Source organism: Ursus maritimus, unplaced genomic scaffold (assembly GCF_017311325.1).
Source record: "Ursus maritimus isolate PB19 unplaced genomic scaffold, ASM1731132v1 scaffold_13, whole genome shotgun sequence".
Taxonomy (NCBI): domain Eukaryota; kingdom Metazoa; phylum Chordata; class Mammalia; order Carnivora; family Ursidae; genus Ursus; species Ursus maritimus.
This window is the reverse complement of record NW_024423675.1, coordinates 24,214,182-24,231,611: the sequence shown is the minus strand read 5'-3', so window position 1 is coordinate 24,231,611 and position 17,430 is coordinate 24,214,182. Positions and strand designations below refer to the sequence as shown.

General features: G+C 41.2%; 1 long non-coding RNA gene across 1 annotated transcript in view; it reads right to left on the bottom strand.

The window, feature by feature from the left end:
* Positions 1-17,430, bottom strand: part of LOC103676973 — a 50,873-nt gene that overhangs the window by 32,882 nt on the left and 561 nt on the right. Inside the window, exon 2 of the long non-coding RNA XR_005834338.1 lies at positions 2,416-2,470. This is a non-coding gene — a long non-coding RNA (uncharacterized LOC103676973). The remainder of the gene's footprint in view (positions 1-2,415; positions 2,471-17,430) is intronic.

Here is a 17,430-nt window from a genome sequence, read left to right as displayed (position 1 = left end):
GTATCCACTAGAGTAACGCTAGACAGATGCTGGAACAAATAAGCTCCAAAATGTCAGCGGCTAGTTTTCTCACATCCAGTCCACTGCAGATTATCATCATCGGCGGCGATTGGACTTCGTGCAGTAAGTAGCTCAGAGATCCATGCTCCCTACATCCTGTGGCTCCACCAATCCCTAAAACTATGGAATCCTTCCCATTCAGAGGGGAGTAAGAGAGCAGGGAAGGTGCAGATTGTTTTTCAAATACCACCTGGGGGGTGACATAAGTCTCTTATTCCATTGGCGAGAACTAGTCACATGGCCACATCTGGATGCAGGAAGGGCTGGAGGATACAGTCCTGGCTGGACAGCCACCTTCCAGCGACATCTCTACCCGATGAAAGGGAGCGGAGCGTTGGGGAGCAATTGGCCATCTCTACCAACAAACCTAAAAAAATTGGCTGTTTGCAGTAGCTGGAATGCTTAAGGCTTTTGCTGCTAGAACCAGAAACGCTACATTCTACATGACAGGTGTCCAACAGAAATGTCTGCATGATGGAAATGTTCCACATGTGCCTCCAAATACAGTAGCCACTAGCCACGCGAGGCTATCGAGCACTTGGAGTGAGGCCAATGTGACTGCGGACCTGAACTTTTAATTCTGAGAAATGTAGATTTACCATGAACCACTTGTGGCCAGGGCCCACGTCCTGCACAGCCTGGCTCTGGAAGGGGGGTGATGGGCAGCTCCCATGTTGTCTTCACTGGGCTTGCCTTTCTCCCACCACAAGCTTACTCAGGGGGCTCTGCATAACTAGGTTCAAATAATTTTTCCTCTTTATTGGCCACGGTTGATTAAACTTGGGGTGAGCACCGTACCAAAATGAATCCTTTCCTAGATGCTGGGCAAATGACCGAGAATCAGTCTCTCTGTGGGTGGATTCAGGAGCTGTGGCTGGCCATGTTTCCTGCAGGGGGATGGGAGAGGCAGAAGAGGCCAGTCTTCAGAGAGAGAGGAATAAAGCAGACTTGAAGAAAACAATGAGATGAGAAAGCCCTAATCCTGGCTCCTATCCCAGCCGCCCTTGATCCCGATGTATTCCTAAATCCTAGAACAGAATTGCTGTTAGCCCTTTGGTTTGTGACACACCCCTGAATTTTTAAAATAAATTCTTCTTTTGTAGAGGCCCCTGTTACTTGTAGTAAAGAAGTCCTAACTACTAAGAAATGTTTGGGGAAAGCACTCCTTGCCTGGAGCCCACCACCAGGTAGAAAAGGAGGGGGTTGGCTGGCTAGCTAGACACTCCGTCCGATGGACTCACAGCTGACCCTCCCCAGAGAGGACACCCGAGACAGCTCACAGCACGTCCCTGAGGTCGCCACAAATCCTGGTCCGACTCTCAGCCTCACACGTGGCAATGTTGATACTTTCAGCTCATCCAGATCTGAACAGCCTCTCAGGGTTGAGACAATCTTCCAAACGCACAAATGACTGATTGCTAAGCAAGAAAAGCCAGAATGCCAACTTCTTAATTGCCTACCTAGTAAATAATGGCGGTATTAAAAGTCTGTAATGACCTGACCTCATTTTTTTTTTTAATTAAGCTTTGATTTCCTCCCAGGTATCCCTCTTTCGGTTGCACACATATGCCATGAATTTTTCCTGTTTCTTTGCTCCTGCCATTAACCCAGCCTGGAATGTCTGACCTCCATCTCCACCTATCAGTTCTACCGATACTTTAGGGCTCATTTCAAAGGTCATCTCCTCCCAGGCTTTCGGAGTCAGCAGTCTCTCTCCACCTTCTCCTCCCACTTTTACTTGGTGACTCCTTGAGCGCCCAGTCTACACTGTTACAGAATTATCTATGAATGGCTCATAAGTTCAAAACTCCAAAACCTGCACCAGACACAATTTTTTCTTAATGCAGTCGGTAATTGCATTCACTTTTCTGGTAGCTACTTCATATCTTCATTGCACATTGAGTTTTGTGGTCAGTTTGGACCTTAAATGTCATAATTCTTAAGGATTTTAGCCCAGAATGTGGTGGACATCATCAGCAGCCTGGTGAGAACATAGAAGGGGGGAACCAAACGGCAGTGGGCAGCGGAGTAGAGCACAGGGAACCTGGAGTCAGTGTAGGGGTATGAACGTTGACTGGAACTGGCAAGGGGAAAACTGCAGCAGGTCATTCTGGATAGCTCCAATAGCTGGAGTCACTTAGCTAACCACTCTGTCGTCCAAGGGCCCATTAAAGTCGAAGAAAAACCTAGCCAGCTGCCAACAGGGTTGGGGGAAGGAGCTCCAGGCCCGACCACTGGAGAGCGGCTGTGAAAGGCATGATGGGCTTTGGGGGCTCAGCAAGCAGATGAGTAATGCAGAAGCACTAGCTCTGGAGCCAGAAAGGCGGGGGTTCTCATCGTGGCCTGATCACTCACCTCTGGTGAGACTTGGCACAGGTGATTTTGCCTCTGGGAGCCTCAGTTTTCTTATCTGCAAAAGGAGACAAAATATTGCTGTTTTTCACAGAACCGTTGTGAGATTACCTGAAGGGGCACACGTACACCTGGCCCAGGGCTGACTCTGAATATATATTCATCTCTGTCACAGGCCAGGCCTTGGTGGCACGCATGTGTCGATCTAGGCTGGATTCCTGGCAGAACCCACCTTGTAGAAGGATCAGAGATCAAGAAAAGAATCAAGGCTGCTAGCTAGGTATGGTCTAAAACAGCAAGGGTTAGAAACTCAAAGAGAAAGTGCTTCCTTGGGTAGCCCACGGGGAGCTCCCTCACGGAAATGCCGCACCTGCTGTAAAAAGGTGTAAGTTCGTGGAACTCAATAACTGTGAGGCCATAGGAGTCCCTGCCCTCCAGATGGCCCATGACCGACAGTGCTTCCTCTGATGATGTGACCTTCTCAAAGGTGCCACAAGTGCACGGCGGTGGCAGACAGGAAGAAGGCAGGGCAGGCACATGGGAGCATCTTCCTAAACTGCCCACGGCTCTCCAAGCTCTTCTTCAACCTGCTGCCTGGCATCATCCTCCACATGTATGGGCGGAAATGGAAGCTGAAGCCATGGGACACCAGCCGGGGAATTCCTGAGAACCCCCTTTATCACCACCATTTCGAAGTCTCTCGTAAGCGACAGAGGACAGGTGATGGCCCTAGCATGGGCCCCAGCAGGTGAATGTGTGCCAGAAAAGAGCAGTGCACTGAGTTTACACACAACACTGAAGAGTGCCTGGAACCATAACAAAGCAGTTTTGAAGCCGTTTTGTCCCTTATTTTTAGGCAACTCTGGGTGGCAAGTGGTGGCACACACGTTTCCAGGTCTGCCATCACTTAAGAAGAACTTCCTCTTCTCTGCCAACTGAATTTATCTGGAGGAAGCCCACTAAGGCATGAGAAGGACTCCCCCTGCAGTGTCCAGTTCATTCTTACAAACTCTCCCTACTGCCTTTGTTTTTATTTTTAGTATTAGAAATATTTCAGAGCCTTGGAGCTTCGGCTGCTGACCACTGGGCTCCCCTTACCCATTAACTAGGTTCCGCTCCACACCTGACTCAGCACCTGGGGTTTAGCATCCACACAGCACCTGCCCGAGGAAGGGTGACCAGGATGGGAGGGGTTCTGGGAAACTTCACGAGGACCTCTGAATCCCATCACTTGGAATTCTATCACAGACAGCTTGATCTTCACCCAATCCCAAGGCCAGTTCCAAATTTCTGACCCTGTAGTGTGCGATGCTTCTTCAAGGAAAACTTGTTAAGATACTTACTTTTCAGCCAGGGAATGTCTTTTTGTGCAGTTAAGGGCAGTTTTAGTTCCTGGGGATGGAGACATTCATTTTGGAAAACTTCAGGGGATTATTTACACAAAGATAAAGCTAGCTAGTAACCATCCATTGTCCTCAGAGATTAGTTTGAGGTCACCTTAAATCTGTGACAGATCCAGCACCAGAGCATAAAAGTGGCCTCCAATAGCAACCCAAGAGCAAAGAGATTAAAAATCAACCATTCTTTGTACGTGGCTCAGGGACAGACGGCAAGAGGAGGGTCCTTTTTTGTCTGTGTTCTCTTCTTTGCCAACGCGGCTCACAGGAGTGTGCCACCTCTCACCTGCACGGCTGCCCTGGGTGGCAGCAAGGGACACACAAGACGATGAGGTCCCCAACAAATCCACTGGAGGTTAAGGCCAGGGTTCTCAGAAGCCTACAATTAAACGGACTAACCACACAGTGGGAGGGCCGGTACTGCTTGGAGGAAAGGGCAGGAGGCATGGTGCTGCCCAGTGTGCCAGACAGCATCTCTCAAAAATGGCTGCCAACACTTGCAATTTCTATCTTAAAGGGGACCTCGACATTCTACCCATTATGTAGAGAGCTCTACACCCCGAGCCTGGAATTGGGGCGCACCTTTGTGGTTGTCTCATCTGAGAAATTGCCATAGAAGTGAATTCTGAGGTATTGGACTTCCGAGGCAAGATCGTAACAATGTCATGTTTTTTTACTTTGCTCTCTTAGTATGTTCATTCATAGAACTCAGCCACTATGCTATGAGAAACACTAAGCAGCCACAGGGAGAATCTCAAACTATCTCCTCACAAACAACTTACTTACAAGGGGAAAAATAAAAAACTATGTAGTGGAGAAACCTGGTGGACATTACCTTAACCAAGTTAACAAACCAGTTAACATGACCAGTAATGAGGAAAATAGATATTATGTGTCTCCAGATATAATGCACTGACAAAGACACAACATCACTTCAGTGGTATTTCTGCAAAAAAAAAAAAAAAAAGAAAAAAGAAAAGAAAAAGAAATTTAATAACAAGAAACATCAGATAAACACAAAGAGAAAGATATTCTATAAAATAACTGGTCTGTATTTAAAAATGGCAAGATAAAGAAAGACCAAAACAAGGTTGAAGAACTGTTTCAAATTAAAGGAAATGAAACAGGCATTTCAACTACATGTTATATATGATCCTGGATTGCATCTTAATCTGGGGCAGGGAGGGAAGAGGGAATAACTATAAAAGTCTTATTGGGATAGTTGTAGAAATTTTAACATAGACTCTGGATTAGATAACAGCATTAAATAACTATTTTATCTCCTAATTTTGATAATTCTACTTTAGTTATATAGGGGAATTCTTACTCCTTAGGAAATACAGACGGGGAATGTTTCCAACCTACTTTTAAATGGTTCAGAAAAAGAAAAGTGTATGCGGAAATAATTGGCAAATCTGCAAGAACGGTATACGGAATTTTCTCATTATATCTTTGCAACTATTCTGAAAGTTTAAAATTATGTCAAAGCTCTTCCTGAGAAAAACCCCCCAAAGAAGAAAAGGACATAAATGTTTAGGGAATGGGGCTGGTTCGGGCACAGGCAATACTTGCTTCTAGAAGCTTCTCTGAATCTAACAACACTTATAGGCTGGTTGTGCTTTGGGAAAGAGNGGGTGCTCATCGGGGAATGGGGGTAAACTACAGAGGTGTCACGGATGCTGCACAGGGGTTTGGACCAGCAAGGGACTCTGGCAGCAGCTATCAGTGCGCAAGCTCCTCCTTTTGTGACACCTTGTGGCAATCGAGAGCTATTGCGGGCATCAGGGCCATCGCCACTAGCCAGGATTAACCTCTGAACTCAGTCATCTCCCACAGGTCTTGAACAATTTGGGAGAAAAGATCTTAAGGAGACATTATGTTTCCTATTAAATATGGTTGGTGGGTTTTCAAACGAGAAAGTGGGGAAAAAAGACGTGACAGTGTTTGTATCCTGAGTTTATAAGGTGATGCCAATCCTTCACTTTGTACGCTCCTGTGCAACAACTGTGTCACAAACTAAGCCAGTGCCAGGAAAAGATGATGAAAATACAACTGGGTGAGTTCTCATGAATGGGAAAAATGCAACTGCAAAACAAAGTTATGTAACAGTCCCTTTGCATAATTCTGTGTTCTTAAGTTATGAGTAAAGTGAATTTTTATAATTGAAATCATATTTTCATTGCACTGAGAAGCATTTAAAAGAATATTATAGAATAACATTTTGAAATGTAAAACCATAAAAACTTTTTAGTTTTTTAAGCCAAATTTTCAGTCTCTGAAAAAAAATCATGTTTCTGTTAAGGGGCAGAATTTCCGCAAAGTTGGATGTTTGAATAGATAGAGACTAGTGTCATGTAAGCTTGAGAGCAGAAATTCTGTGTTTTAAAAGAGTGGACCACATGATAGAAAATAAATGTGTGTATAACTATTAAAATAATTTATTTATAAGACTGATAAATCTTTATAACTCTTATTTTTTATAAGGCTTCAATGTATTGTCAAGACTCTTCTGGTTATGACAGAGATCTAAATCAACTAGTTTAAGGGAAAAAAAAGGAATTTATTGGCTTATTACAGCTGGGGAGTCCAAGAGGTAGTTCTAACTTTCAGACATGGCTAGATACAGAGGCTCAAATATCTCCTTCCTTCCTTCCTTCTTTCCTTTTTTCCGTCCTTCCTCCCTTCCTACGTATCATGTATTACTTTTCTACTTCCGTCTTTATTTCTCTCAAGTCACTCTTTGTACAAACAGCCTTCTCCTTAATGCCAGGGAAGACAGCCAAGAGCAGATAGAGTAAGTCTCTCAATTTGCTCTATCAGCAAGTCTGGGGGAATAGTCTGGTCCAATTTGGATCACAAGCACATGCCTGGGAGGGGAGGAGGGAAGCCATGTGACTTACAACTCTTCCAGGATCATGGCCCAAGATGGGGGGCAGCGTAGGATGTTACAAGGTGTAGTTCACGTAAAGAACCAGAAGAGAAAAGGAAAAATGTGGTACATACAAAAACCACAGCTAAAATTTCCCTCATGTTTGATAAAGGCAGAGTTTTATAATGTAATTCTAACGGACCTAAACATAGATAACCATATATCAAAAGCTCTGTAAGGTAAATATTGGACAAATGCACAAAGATCCATTATAATAGATTTAAAGAAGGCATGGTTTTATATGAGCCAGAGATTTTTTTTTTTTTTTTTTTTTTTTTTTTTTAAAGATTTTATTTATTTATTTGACAGAGATAGAGACAGCCAGCGAGAGAGGGAACACAAGCAGGGGGAGTGGGAGAGGAAGAAGCAGGCTCATAGCAGAGGAGCCTGGTGTGGGGCTCGATCCCATAACGCTGGGATCACGCCCTGAGCCGAAGGCAGACGCTTAACCGCTGTGCCACCCAGGCGCCCCTATATGAGCCAGAGATTTTTAAAAATCTAACAAATCTTTATTCATAAAATAGCTTTGCATTTATTTATATACAAACGTATTACTAAGAGAGAAAAGGTAAGTTTAAAACAGTATATGCACATAAGACAGTGTATAAACAGTTTTGATAAAACTATTTTTGTTTTATAATGTATTTTCTTACGTGCTTACATAGCTTTATTTGCATTAAAAAAGTAGGACAGTATATGCAACAAAATGTTAAAGGGTTATTTCAGGCTAGAAAGAGATGAATGATAGATGATTTTTTTGACTGGTTTATATTTTCTTATTTTTCTGTAGAACTACACATAAAACAAAGCTCAAATTCTATATAATTCAAAGTTTTATGCATCAACTTTAGTTGCAAGTGCTAATCCATTTCAAACTCGCACGGGGCCTGGAGGCAGTCAGTTTCACAATGGTGGCAACGGGTAGGTGTCAGGCCTTACTAGCTTACCTAGTTAATTTGGACTAATTGATCTGGTCAATAAGAAATTGTAATTGTGCTGAGAAGAGAGGATTGCCGTACATCACAGGGCCTTTATATTATGATTATTATCAATAGCACAGCTCTTTTTCCGAATATGAACACTAATCAGAAAATTATAAAGCTGTCATTAGACATCTTTGATTTGAAAAATAGAATAATCATACTACATAAAGGGCTTCAACACTTTTTCCCAATAGAATACATTCCAAATTTTTAGGGATCAAAATTCATAAAATGCACAAAAATTCACATTATAAGAAACCATTCTAGGATCGTAACTATGATGTTAGCAAAACAGCCTGAAAAGAATAGATAGTTCAGGGGCGCCTGGGTGGCTCAGTCATGATCCCAGGGTCTGGGATCCAGCCCTGCATCAGGCTCCCTGCTCAGTGGGAAGCCTGCTTCTCCCTCTCCCACTCCCCCTGCTCGTGTTCCCTCTCTCACTGTCTCTCTCTGTCAAATAAATAAATAAAATCTTAAAAAACAGAAAGAAAAAGAAAAAGAAAGAAAAGAATAGATAGTTCAGAAAGAAACAGAAAAAGAAAGAAAGGAGGAAGGGACAAAGAGGGAAAGAAAAATTCATTAGAATTTTGCTAGGCGCCAACTAAGTTCCCAGGGCAAGCACTTTTATAATCAGAAAATGCCATCAAGGTTACTTTTTAAATTATTTAATATACAATTTTAATATACCAAAGTTCAATTCACAAATTAACTTTTGGGGAATCTATAATTTTAGGTTATTTCCTATTATCTTAAAGTTTTAGAATAATAGTTAAATGAGGAAATAAAAGCAAGGTGAATAATTAATCCTGCTTCCATTCTACCTAGCCAATGAGTGTTGGCAGTAATGTAATGGAACGCAGTGAGTAATCAAGGAAATAATTTAATGGGAAAAATGTGTTTAATAGAGCAAAATGAGCTAAGCTAAATTCTGATAAATCTTTATTATAAAGATACTGAATAATTTTCCATTGGGAGTAGCAAAAATCTTTATTGCCTGTTATAAGTACTTTTAAAGTACTTGGAAATACAGTGTAGAGGGAAAAGCAGCAAAATATAAAAACTGAATTACCTATTCAGTTATTTTCTTCTTTAGTTTCTATTAGCGTCTTAATAGCGGAAAGAAAGCATCAACATAAGAGAGCTGTGGTCGGCCATATTTCAGCCCGGCAACACACAGCTTATTCTTCAGTGACATAGTATCCATTCTATCTTTATGCTTTTATTAGTCAGGGTTCTCCAGAGAAACAGAATGAATAAGATGTGTGTATCTATAAAAAGAGGCTTATTTTAAGAAATTAGCTCCTGCAATCATGGAGACTGGCATGCCCAAAATCTGCAGGGTGGGTTAGCAGGCTGGAGAGCCAGGGAAGAATTGATGCTGTATTTCAAGTCCAAACGCCATCAGGCTAGAGACCCAGGAGAAGTCAATATTGCAGTTCAAGTCTGAAGGCCATCTGCTGGCAGAATTCTCTCTTGCTCAGGAGAAAGTCAATCTTTACTGTCATTTAGAAACTTCAACTAATTGGCTGAGGCCCACCCACATTATGGAGGGCAATCTGCTTTACTCAATCAACTGATTCAAATGTTAACCTCATCTAGAAACACCCTCACAGAAAGACCCAGAATAATGTTTAACCAAATATCTGGGCACCTTGTGGCCCAGTTAAATTGACACATAAAGCTAACCATCATTCAGAAACATCCAGAATATTATTTGGCCACATCTCTGAGCACTGTGGTCCAGCCAAATTGACATATAAAATTAACCATCACAATAACCAAAGTTAGATCTGATGTCTGAGATAAACAATAATTTTTCTTTAGTTTCTAAACAATCAACTCATTTTCTCATTTAGATAAGAAAAATTAAGTTTTCCAAATTATTTTATGAAATGAAAGACAAGACCTTCAGTATTAAGACAGAAACAACCATCAGAGTTAATTATATGTCATTTGTTACCAAGATGCTAACATCTGAGGTGGACGTTTTTGGACTGACTGGCATTTTGACTCTCTTCTTATGTTTGGGCAATCTGCCATTGGTTCATTTTAACGGAAGCCAAGCTCCCATCTTCCACCGAAAACACCACACTTGCCTCCCATTGATTCCTGACAGCTAGAGCATATAACCTAAGAACCATTTATTAGATGCTCCTGCTCACGACTTTTGTATTGAAGTAAATACACAGAGAAGGCAGAGACAGTGCGTGACCCTGGCATGACAGCGGCAGCTGACTCCACGGTCTTGAGCTGGGGTTGGTCATGCTAGCAACGACAGTTTCCAATGCCCACTGAGGAAGCAACATTGTAACCAGACCCCACACATGAAGATATTTAGCTATGTTTTATCATCTGTCTTACTGGTTGATTGCTGTCAATTCTCCAAGCCTGTCCTCTGGCTTTCCCACCAATTTTGTGAACTACCTATACCCTTCTAGTGCATTTCTTTTTGTTTATTGTAACCAGAATTGGCAACCAAGAACCCTGACCAATGTAATCCTCTTGTCTAGGAAGATTCAAAGGAAATTGTTTTGATATATTTTATAGAGTAGTTAGAGCATAAGTGGGACTATTCTGATGCACTACAAAGCCTGGATTAATTTTATAACATAATGAGGTGTACATTTACATCAGTCATCCCAAATCTGAAGACATATAAGACAAGTTTCCCTCCTGTTATGAATTGACTTGTGTTGCCTCAAAATTCATATGTTGATGCCCTAACTCCTAGAAATTCTAAATGCCACTATATTTGGAGCTAGGCCTTTTAGAAAGGTGACTGAGTTAAAATGGGGCTGTTAGGGTTGGTCCTAATCCAACCCTTATAAAAGAAGAGGAGGTTAGGACATGGACAAAACAAAGAGATGATCATGTGAGGACACAGTGAGAAGGCAGCCATCTGCAAGCTAAAGAGAGAGGCTTCAGAAGAAAACCTACCAACACCTTAATCTTGGACTTCCAGCCTCCAAAACTGTGAGAAAATAAATTTCTATTGTTTAAGCCACCTAGTCCATGGTATTTTGTTATGGCAGCTCTAGTAAACTAATATACATGCCCTGAAGGATCTTTTAATTTTGTAAAGAGAGATAAATATGAACCAGAAAAAATATAGATGCTAAGATATAAATTGCATATAGGATGGTGGAGGATAAAGGTGGAGAGTTAGGGAAGAAGGGTTAGGAAAAATGCTATATGAATTTAGATATTATTTGTCTTTTTTTTTTTAAGATTTATTTATTTATTTATTTGACAGAGAGAGACAGCCAGCGAGAGAGGGAACACAAGCAGGGGGAGTGGGAGAGGAAGAAGCAGACTCCCAGCATAGGAGCCTGATAGGGGGCTCCATCCCAGGACTCCGGGATCACGCCCTGAGCCAAAGGCAGACACTTAACGAGTGAGCCACCCAGGCGCCCCTATTTGTCTTATTTTTAAGCAAGATCTTTTCTTGAGCCAAACCTCATATAAACACTGGTTGCTTAAGCTTAAGAAAAAACGAAAAATGTGTTTGGCTAATTAACATACGATCACAAATGAAATGCAATCAAAGCAAATTATAAAGCAACCGATGGAGGGAAAAGAAGAAGAAGAAAAAAAAAACCCAAGCCTTAACATCCTGTTTTTAAAGTTTTGCCTGATGAATGTTTTTTAACATATTAATACACCAACAAATGTAAATATTTATTATATCAACAGATAAACTATAAAACTAGTATCAAATTATTCCTGTAAAGCAAGGTGGCAAAATTTGATACCAGGCCATCAACTGTGAACATCCTGTGAAGCAAATTTGCCCCTAGCTCAACTAAGACCAGAGTCTATAGTGATACTGTAATGCTTTAGAAAATGAGACTTCATTGTAGGAAAAAGAACGGCACTAAACAATGCAGTCTCTGCCATTACACACACTCAGGCGGAGCCCGCTGCTCTTTGAAGGGAAGTGTGGTAATCTCTTGGGGCATGGCAATGCAAAATTTGGATGAAAAGGGTCATAGGTCCATTATATCTCAATAGAACTAGAAAAAGAAAAAAAAAGGTCAGTTAGAAAAGAGCAAGAGAAGGTGAAGAAAAAGTCAGCTGGCATAATCTAACCTTCACTGCTGCTATGTAATATCCGTTCTGGATTGTGAGCATTACCTATCCATGCTCACGTGAAAAAGATACTGAATCCGCAATAATTTGTGCTTCTATTTAAGTGCTTTTGTTTAATACCTCAACTTCTTTGTTTTCACATGAGCACAGATGGGATAAAAGCATATCAATTTTCCTCTGCTAACTACCAATCTGACGCAGTTTCCCCATTAAACCCATCTGAAGCTGATGTGCAGTTTTCTAGGAAATTTTACATTTCTCCCTCAAGATCGGAAAGAAGAATCTAGAATGCACCCTCAGCTGGAAATATCTGTGGGTTCACAGTATAAGGAAACATTTCTCATTGCTAATAACACTTCGGCATTATATGGTCACTGTCAAGCCATGGAGATTTTATCCCCTCTTGCAAGCTAATTAAGTTAACCTGTTGGTTTCATGGACTCTGGCTAAAGTCAGGAGACTCCTGGATCGGACACAAGGTGTTTTCCTGCTCACAGCACAGCAAGCTGCATGAGCATCAGCCTATTTGTGTCAGTTGCTCTTGCCCCCCCTAAGTCCCAGAAAAAATACATAATGGACCCAGATGACAATGTTCACAGAGTGGGTTGCACTGCGAAAGAGAAACCCAGGACCAAGGACCCAGATTTCTTCGCAGGCAGCAAGAAGCCAGTCTCTCCTACCCTGGGAGTGAATAGTTAGTAGTTACCCATTAGTCATGATATGGTCACCTTCCTAGTTAGGCATCTATGTGACTAGCTTTAGAAGCTGCTCAGTGTCAGGAGACAGAGAGGCCTTGCAATCTAGCATACTCACTAAGAACGTGCAGGACACTCAGCAAGACTGTGCGGGGACTAGTGTCTTCTAACAATCCACCCTGCACATTCTTGACAGACCTGAAATTTTCGCATGGATATATAACCCTGTTGACCACTCTGATTAATCTGACTGGCAGAGATGTCATTCAATTTGTCTCATACAGCATTTAATGAAGGCCCTGTCACCAACAGCCAAGTGAAAGGATGAGACCAATCTGTCGTATTGACCTCAATCACGCCCCCAGGTTCCTGAAATCTCATAAACCATCAGGGTCTACCTTAGAAAGCCACTGGTTTTCTCCTCCTGGGTCTGATTTGACCTTCCTATCTGGTCGGAGGCATTAATCCAGGTTCGGCGGATGTATTAAGGATGGTTCAAAATCTGCCATCTAGGGCAATTCTATTATCTATAACAACTCTGGCCAGTGAGTTGAGGCAGACCTAACTGCCTTCTAAGGCTTAGATGGCATCACTAATCACTCTAGCTAAACTCAGGGACAAACTTCTTACCATCTTTTCTGACTGACGCACATCACCAGGATAACCAACCACAGAGTGCACATAAATGAGTCAGTTATCCCTCTGGGGAGTCCCTCCAAGTACCTAAGGGTGGCTCTGTTTCAGAGAGATCTCCACTGTCATCTGGAGCCTATGCAATCTATTGGTGGGTCCTTAAATACTTGAAAATCTCTTATGACTACAGCTAGGGTGCAAGTTACTGTTATCTCGGAAGCAGTAAAATTAATGCCTGGCTTCCAGACAAGAAGTACAGTCCTGGGAGTGAACAGCATGTCCCCAGAAAGCGTTGATTACAATTGCTGGGGATCCCAAGTCTCAAAGCACAGGTGAGGTTGAGAGTGTCTCCAACATGGTGAAGAAGAACTCCCCCACCCACCACCCCCCAGGGAGAAAAGTTACACAAGCAGGATACTGTCCAGCCATCTGTCTTTAAACCTACTTCCTGGTTGGGGCTCCTGGGTGATGCAGTCGGTTAAGCGTCTGACTCTTGGTTTTGTCTCTGGTCATGATCTCAGGCTTGTGAGATTGAGCCCCAAGTCTCCGGAGTCTGCTTGAAATTCTCTCTCCCTCTCCCACTGCCCCTCTACCCCCTTAAAATAAATGAATCTTAAAAACAAAAACAAACAAAAAAAACCCCCTATTTCCTGGTATTCAGCCTGAAACCCCTCAATTCCTCCTCATCAACAGGCAATATGGTGTAAGGCCATTTAATTCCCCGTTGATTATACAACGTGGTCAGTTGTTTGCCACCAATTCCCATGGATTTCCCTCAACTTCCGTCGGTTGACAAGGCTCTTATCTTTCCTGTTTTAGGAAGCTATGTCTTTCTCAGCATCTTAACCTCATCACCAAAAACTGTGAGGAAATGTGAAGGGTCTGAGATTTTACCCTATTTGCAAGCTAACAAGCTGGCCAACCACAGTTTCATAGATGCTAGTATAAGACACAAGACTCCTATGCTAAAAGACAAAGATAATTTATTATTCACAGCAATAGCAGTGACTAGAGTATAAGCATTATTTTTTGTGCTGCCAAGCCCCAGTTCCTACAGGTCATGAGGATGAGGGCCAGATGACATCTACGCTTGTAGTGCATTGTATTATAAGAGATGAACCCTGAATTTAGAGAAACTGAATCTTTATAATGGGTAGTAAGCATGCCCCTACCGTTGCTCCAGAGGAAGCCATTTTCTTTATCTCCCAAAGCTGTCCACTCTACAAACATCTTTGAATAGATTGTTTGGATAAAAAGGGCATTCAGTACCTCCACTCTCAAGAAATTCAGAAACCCAAAGAGAGCTGTCTCTCAACAGAAATCTGTAATTTCTTAGTGGAAATTACCAGAAGCCACTAACCTCTAATTCCTGTTTTACATGAGGTAGGATTGTACTCAACTGCATTTAACAAAGTCCTAACTACAGTGGCTTAACCCAATGTTTGTTTTGAATTGGTTTTCTTTCCCCTGCAGGTAACCAGAAGTCCAGAGGTGGACAGTCCAGGTCTGGTACAGATATAAAGGAGGTCTTCAAGGACCCAGGTCCCTATCCTCCTGCTCCACCATCTTCATCATCTGGCTTTTCACCTGATGGTCCCCCTCCATTTGTTCACTGTTGGTGCTCAGTTGAAAGAAGTAATCATCACATTTGAAGGAAAGTTAAAAAATTTGAGATAGGAAAGATGAAGAATTAAGCTACAGAATGATGCAGAATTTTACTACAAAATTTGTTTAAGTAGATGGTCTGGATCAAATACTTTGTTTTTAGGGACAAGAACGAAGCATTAATCAGTTAACAAGCTAACGGGTGACTTGAAAGGTTTAATGTAACTGAATAACTTAGTAAACAAGCTATGATTCGAAAATGTGTTTTGGGGGCATCTGGGTGGCTCAGTCAGTTAAACGTCTGTCCGACTCTTGATTTTGGCTCAGGTCCGAAGAGTCTGCTTGAGATTCTCTCTCCCTCTGCCCCTACCCCCCAACCCTGTCTCGCCCCGACATGCACACACACACTCTCTCTCAAATAAATAAATCTTAAAAAACAAACCAAAAATGTGTTTTTAATAAAAATTGGAAGTTTTAAATTTTATTACACAAACACACAATTCAAATAGCACTGTAATCTTTCCTGTTTGGTGCTTCTGTTCATGGCTTACAGTACTGGATAAAAATAAGAATCATGCTTCTGAGGAAATCAGAATTCAGCTTGGGGCCGGTTTAGTTGGTGACAATACCCTAGTGTTAGTTACTATACTTCTCTACCTTCTGTATTACCTTACAGAATTGCTACATAGAATTTAATACCAAGAAATCTAAATTTCCTTAAAGTAGAAACAAGCTTATATGAACAATTTCTTTACAGTAACTAAAACTTAGACTATCTGCTGCAGTTGGTATCAGGGTTTCATTTTTAGCATAAGCTGAGGCAACTGGTTTCTAAACAGCTTTTAAATACTCAATCAGTTCTATATAGCCTAAATAATCCATTTATGTTTAACAGATCCTTTCATTGAATAATCCCAAAGCAGTAAACATCTTCGAGATTATAGACTCATATAGACGGAGAAGAAACTAAAGAAAGATTGTTTAAGAATAAAGACAATCCTCAGTTACGCATTCTATGAATTAGCCATGTTCTCAACTGTTTCCTTCTCCTGTATATTGTCTAAAACTCTTTTTTGTAATGGTGAAAAGGTTTGATAGAGATGAGTTTGAATACAGTAAATGAAATGAGAACTTGTCAATAGGTTTCAATAACTCATTGTATGTTAGTTCTGATAATCTTAAATTCATTATCGATGTTTAGGCACATAATTCTCTTGGCCTGCTCCTATCACCAATAAGATATCCTTCTCTAATGCCAGTTTCTATGGGTAAAATAATTGCTTCTATTAGTTAAAAATTATTAAATAATAAATAACAAGTTCCTCAACAATCAAAATATATGCCCGGGTTTCTCACATGTTCAAGGTTATCTACTGTGGATGCAAACAAAAATTATTACTATTGTAACAATAATCATAATAAATCCTTATGTTTACATAGTTCTTCGTTGTTTATATAAACGATTCCATATTTTACTTGAGCCACTCAATATTCATACGAGGAATTATTCTTCAAATAACACTGCCTCATTTTACAGGTAAGGCAATTCAGACCAAAAAAAGTTTAAGTGACTTGCCCGTGTCATAGGCATAGAGACAGTCCCTCCTCCTGTTAAACTCTATTCTAATGAGAAGTTCTCAGAGGGTCCTGTATTCTAATGAGAAGTTCTCAGAGGGTCCTGTATTCTAATGAGAAGTTCTCAGAGGAGTCGTGATTAACCCTAACATGGTGTCGAGCTACAGTGCTACTAGTCCCAAGGACAGACAACATGAAGGACAAAGAAACAGACCTGGGGGCAGGGAGGTAGGAAAGGCAGGCAAGTTTTCCTGAAGTAAATAAAGTCTCATTTCAGATTTCACTACATGGTTTCTGAGAAGAATATTAGTTTCTTCTCAGAATCTACCAAGTTGATTTGGGACTTGATAGAGTAAAACTGTGAAAGTCAATACCTCATAATTAACTTTAAACCAATGTTTTTCACACTGCTGCTCTTATACCAGCCGCATCAGTTACACAGGATGCTTATTAAAAATAAAGACTTGGCAGGAGGGGAGGGGAGGGGTTACTTTGGACTTTCTTAAACTTCTTGGGGTGAGATTCAGGAAAACTGCTGTTGTAAGTTTAACACCTTTAGGATTTTGAAGTCAAATAGCAAAATAAAGTATATTTTTGATAGTGGCTCCAAATGGCTCCTCTTCAGTAAGCCTTTTTTTTTCTTTTCTTCTGGATGGGGTATGGAAGAGAGTGTGTATTCGGCTATTTGGGGAAAATTATAAAAGATAAAGTTGGGATAAGAGTACTATATTGCAAACTGTCAGTCCCCCCACCCTTCACATGCAATGTGGTTGGCTTAGAGTAGGTGCTTGACAAATGTTTGTTGACTTGTTGATCAGACATAGGTATTTATAACTTCCATGAGTTTTGAAAGCACTTTCTTTTAGCTTTCTGCTCCAATCATCCAGTGTCCAGCCAGCAGCAGCAGTATAATGGAGTAAGGGTGTGTGGATTTGGGGGACAGGGTGAATGAATTAAAACCCCAGATCCTCAAACAGTTGAGAGGACCAAGTTCCTTAATCTACCCCACTTATAAAGAAGGAATAGAAATAATAAATCCCAGAGTTTTGGAGAGTCTTAAATGAATTAACAGGTACCTACTATATATAGGTATCAATGAAAATACTATAAAT